Consider the following 5,946-nt stretch of genomic DNA (forward strand, 5'->3'; position numbering starts at 1 on the left):
AGTCTATTTCTATGGTTCTGCTTTTTGCTTCTTCTGTTTATTCTTTAGATCTTTTTAATTTAACACCCTGCTTCCTTTACTGAGCTTACTTCAGAGAGGGGATAACAGGATGTTAGTGTTAGAGGTTTCAGAAATAAAAGTTACTCGCTAGGTCATAGATCCTTCACACAAGTGTGTTTATTTGGTCCATTGCCCTCACAATTATATCCATATTGTAAAGAAATACTGTAGGATATACTTTACAGCCAATGACCATTTTACATGATTTTGCATGAACCCTATTCTGAAAAAACTGTTTTACAGCAATGCAAAGATTGGTGATGATGTACAAAATGTAAGGCTGAGGGAGTGGAAGTCATGAGCAACATGGTTCCTCTATGGTTTCCTGAGTCACTTGGGCAGTGATCAGATTGGATGCTGGTCACCCACATGACTCTGGCAGCCATCTTCTATTTAAGACCCTGGCCCCTGGGTTTGGTTCGCATTTGCATGTCGGTAATGTAGGGACAGGTCCCCCGTCGGTCAGGGACAGTATTAGTGGCAGGGAAAGGTTCCAGACGAGTAGTGAAGCTTAGGGCTCTGCAATCTACTTGGACATCCACTTGTGTGGGCACAGAACAGCCAGGCCGCATTCTGCCCCTCCAGACAGACGCTGTCAGTTAAGCTGATACCTTCTCCGCTACACGCTGTGTTGGCATCTGTAAGAGTTCCCAGTTGGGCCTTCTCCCACAGGGTTTGTTGTGAACTGTTTTGCCTTTACTTTAATACAAGTTCTATTATCTGCACCTGGATTGTGTGTGTATTATTGCCATTGCACCCACTCACATACAGATGAAGGTTTAGGAGGCTTCTGTCAGGTCCCCTGACTTTCTTGCACACAGGATAGTCTCACAAAGGACCACATCAAGAATGTTTTGGAGACAGGAACCAAATTTAGCAGAAGAAGAGAGTGTGGCTGCAGGAGATAAGGACAGTGGGCAGCAAGAGAGAAATGTGTGAGTTACCTTCCCATGTTGTATAGGTATGGGATGGTGGCAGATGGCAAAAAAGGGGTTCAGAGAATCATATATGGGCTAGTATGTGTAGCAGAAAAGTGACAAGGAAATGACTGCAGGCATTATGTGCAGGACAGGGGTGCAGAGGAAATGACATCGGGCAGTATGTGCAGGGGAAGGTGCTGTGGTGGGTGGCCAGGGGATCAAGGTGTAAGTGAGGGCACAGATGAGCATTGCCATAAGGTCCCAAGCTCTCCAGCCATAAGTTTCACACTGAAGTGGTGAGCTAGGAACAGGCAGGAGATAATGATAGTCAGCAGTGGAGAAGAGTGTGAGGTGGCAGAAGGGATGTATGCAGGTCAGGTGGTAGTTGATTTGGTAGGGAGGACAGTGATGGAGGGAATTGAGAGCAGCAATATTAGGCGGAGTACACCCATCTCCACCCCTTCTCCCCATGCTCACAAACACACACTCACAGACACATTCCAGAATGATGCCCCCGTATTTGTGTGGGTTTGGTGTGATAGTGGGCCTGATAGTATTGGTGAAAGAGAGGGTGGTCGAGGTGTTGCTAGGTGTTGTAGTAGGTGGTTAGGGTGGGGGGTAGGGGTGATGGCATGTGTAGATTTGAGGGAAAAGAAGGGGCTTGGCACTGGCATGGTGACAGGCTTTGTGATAGGTGGTGAGAGCAGAGAAGTGGTGAGAATGGGTTAAGGATTAGGGTTAGCAGGCCTAGTAAGGAGGTGGCAGGTGTAGTATTACATGGTGAAGGATGGGTGTAAGGGTAGTACAATAGTAGGCGGTGACAATGGGGGGAAAACGGGTGCTGTGGTAGGTGGTATGAGCAGTGTGAAGAGATGCTCATACCACCAACCAGGGTAGTGGCATCATCAACGCATGATGATGGATGGTAGCAGTGCAAGGGAGATGAGTGTGTTGGTGTTGGCAGGTTTCATGGTGAAGGGGGAACTGTAGCTGTAGCATGGTGGTAGAGAGTGGTGAGAGTGGAAGGAGTAGCAGGCATGGTAGTAGGTTGTGGGAACACAGGGGTGTGGCATGCATACTGGTGAAGGGGTGGCACAGTGGAAGGTGGTGAGAAGGGGTTTGTTGTGGTAGTAGATTGTGAGAGCATGAAGGATGGCAGACACTGTGGTAGGTGATGAGAGTGTGTGGGGGGGGGGGGAGGTATTGTGGTGGTAGTAGGCATGGTAGTAGATGGTGACAATGAGGGGTAGTTTGAGGTGGCAATTGGTAAGAAGGGGGGGGGGGGGGTTATGGGATGGTGATCCCTCTTCTCACTCTCTTCCACACTAGCGCACAAGCTGGAAGCTGACATTCCCTATTCAACCCAAAGCTGCCTTGTCCAAGTTCCCGCACATTCATGACTAGTTATCCCATGAATGTTCATTAGGCGGCCTCTCTCTGCTGGAACTATACTGCTTACTACTTGGCAAGATATCACTCCACATGACAGAGCAGCCAAGGAACCAGGTACTTTAGCTGCAAGTGATGTGTAGGGGAGTTGTGGGCAGTGTGTTGGGGGAGCCAGATGCTGAAGTTCAGAATGGTGTGCGGGGGTGTTGGATATTGCACGGGGGAGCTAGCAAAGATTGGATTGGGCAATAAAGAGGAAGAGTTGGAGAGCATGAGACCACTGGAGGGTCAGACAGAAAGGAAGCAAATCAGTAGACCTAATAATTTAAGTTAAGACAGGTTTTACCTGTATATTGACACAGGTACCTGGCTTTTAATACACAATCTGCAGTGCATATAGCACACTACGTGCTAACCCCTGCCATTTTTTCTTTATAAATTCTCTGTGCAAGCAATTTAAATTTGGCAGTTTCTGGTCCTATCTAGACTTAGTCTCAGGAGGACCATATAACTGCGTCAGACCTGCTAAATGACGCAATACTTTCTGCCTTTTTCACCAAAAACGTACATAGCACAATGCTGCACTCTTGCCACCTACTAATGAGACACAAGCCACATTAACACTGTCAGCATCTGGGTTATAACAGCTTCTATATTCAGACACAATAAAACCCATCCCGCACTCCATAGCCATGAGTACTTGTGTTATAGGTTCTGTGATTTTTCAAACTTACATCAACACATCTGTTGTTCTTCAGGAGTAAACATCAGTTTCTGGTGGGAACATTTCTAAACATATGTCATTGTTCTATCAGGAACTAGTTTTGTTGTCCTTTAACACAATGGTGAAATACACACTACTGTATATTTGGGCAAAGTGCACATTTTTAGCTATTGCAATTGTTTTAGATCACCCTTTTTCAACTGGGGTACCATATTAGTTTATCAGGGGTGCCGCAGCACCCTGATTGAGAAAGGGTGTATTTCTGGGTACACACTGATAGTTTTTTTCGTTCAATTGAATTCTAACAGCGGAACTCTGCGGCCCAAACCCCCCCCGCCCCGTCAACATTCACAGATCAGCACTCGCAGCCATTGGCTGCACTGCAACCACTGATCAGATGCTAGTTTTCCAGCATGTCCCTTTGACAAAATCCAGTCATTACCTCCTGTCAGAGAGACAGCTGTACACACTGGACGAAAATCATCCAGTTCCTGCTGAACCGGCTGATTTTCGGCAAGGGTGTACCTAAATTTGGAGCCCACTACTGCTGGCTTTTGGGCACCATGTAGAAAGCAAAGTGGCAGTGGGGTTCTGGGCATTGGAACACAATGTTTTCCAGCACTCACACTAAAAGAGAGCCTGTACTGTGGATGGAGTTATCTCCACCCACAGTACAAGTAAAGTCCCGGCCTGGGGAGCAAGAGACCGGCATGGGAGGCTATGATGAGTAAGTGATCACCTATAGGAGAAGGGATGGGGTTTTACCTTTCATTGCAATGACCACCAATGTGGGGGGGGGTACATTTTACTGTCATGAATACCATTGCAAGCTGGTGGGGGGATAGGAGTTTAACTTTCATTGCCACTGACCACCGCTGTGGGTTGAGGGGGGGATGGACTATAACCATCAATGCAGGGGGATGGGGGTGTTAACCTTCACTGCCACTGACCACCAATGCAAGGCGGGGGGGTTAAATTTTACTGCAATTGACCACCAATGTGGAGGGTGGGGAGTTACATTTCACTGCCAGTGACTACCAAAGTTGCAAATACTGACACTAGTTCTGGGGGCTATTATTGCTTTCACTTGGGCAATATACAGCCTCCTGACTGTGAAGTTTGTTCCTGGATCCAGTCTCAGCAACCTTCTGTGTCGCCATCTGCTGGCTTACACCTTCACACAGATTATCCTTGGATCCTCTCCCACCTTCCATGGAACTCCATCAACCATTCAGGATTCAAGCTTGTTTGACCCAATTGAACGTATGTTTTATTGGGTTCAAACGTTCCGGTAAGCCTCCTCACTGTCGGTTGTAGTGTTTCTTCAGTCCAGATGTTTTCTGTATTTTTGATATGCTTTAATATGAAGTCGCATATTTATTGAGGACTCTTATCCCAATATTTCATATGATACATTTCTTGAGAAAGTGGTTGCGATATCCTGACCGGACATTATATGACGTGGTCAGGATAACAAGCCGCTGCGTGCCCCCCGCGGGCGTATATGGCGGAGATTGTTGACAGAGACTCTTTACCACGTGATCAGCTGTGATCAGCTGTGTCCAATCACTGCTGATCACGATGTAAATAGGAAGAGCTATTTATCGGCTTTTCCTCACTCGCGTCTGACAGATTCGAGTAGAGGAGTGCCGATCGGCTGCTCCTCTGACAGGGGGGTCTGCACTGATTGTTTATCAGCGCAGCCTCCCCTCGGATGCCCACACTGGACCACCAGGGATGCCACCAGGACCACCAGGGATGGCCACCACTGATGACCACCAGGGATGGCATCCCTGGTGGCCATGGGTGGCAATGTGTGCCCACACATAATGCCAATCAGTGCCCACCAGCAATACCTGCCAGTGCCTCCTAATCAGTGATGCCAAACAGTGCCATCTATCAGTGTCAATCAGTGCCACTCATCAGTGTCCATCAGTGCCATCTATGCCCATCGGTGCCCACCTATCAGTTCCCATCAGTGCCGCCTATCAGTGCCCATCAGTGCCACCCATAAGTACCCATCAGTGCAGCCTTTCAGTGCCCATCTGTGCCGCTCATGAATGCCCATCTATGCCATCTATGAGTGCCCATCTGTGCCGCCTATGAGTGCTCATCAGTGCTGCATATCAGTGCCGCCTATTAGTGCCCATCAGTGTTGTATATCAGTGCCCATCAGTGCCACCTCATCCGTGCTCATCAGTGCCACCTTATCAGTGCCCGGAAGTGCAGCCTTAGCAGTGCCCATCAGTGAAGGAGAAAACTTACTTATTTACAAAATGTTATAAAAGAAACAAAGAAAAAAATTTTTTTTTTCAAAATTTTCGGTCTTTTTTATAATAATAAAAACCGCAGAAGTGATCAAATACCACCAAAAGAAAACTCTATTTGTGGGAAGAAAATGATAAAAATTTTGTTTAGATACAGTGTAGCATGACCGCGCAATTGTCATTTAAACAGCGACAGGGCTGAAAGCTAAAAATTGGCTTGGGCAGGAAGAGGGGAAGTGCTCAGTACTGAAGGGTTAAGTATTGGGGTGACCAGTGCATGTTTGAGCGGAGAGGGAAAGGTGCCGGAGGAGAGGGAGAGGTTGAAGATGTGGGTTAGGGAGTTGAGGATAGAGTGGGAAGGTGGTTGCAGTAATTGTGAGGTGACAGGGTCCAGGGGACAGGTGGTGAGGTGGGCCATGGAGTGGAGTTTGTCAACTTCCCCAGTGGTAACGGGCAGAAGGAGGAAAGTATTGAGTGCGGTGTTGGGCCTGATGTGTTGGGTAGGGGAGGAAGGTGGATGCTGGATATCTTCTCGCAAATTGTGCCGATTTTGCTTTTGAAATGGTTGGCAATCTCCTGAGTGGTA

The sequence above is a fragment of the Aquarana catesbeiana genome, linkage group LG12, assembly GCF_042186555.1.
Source record: "Aquarana catesbeiana isolate 2022-GZ linkage group LG12, ASM4218655v1, whole genome shotgun sequence".
Classification (NCBI taxonomy): Eukaryota; Metazoa; Chordata; class Amphibia; order Anura; family Ranidae; genus Aquarana; species Aquarana catesbeiana.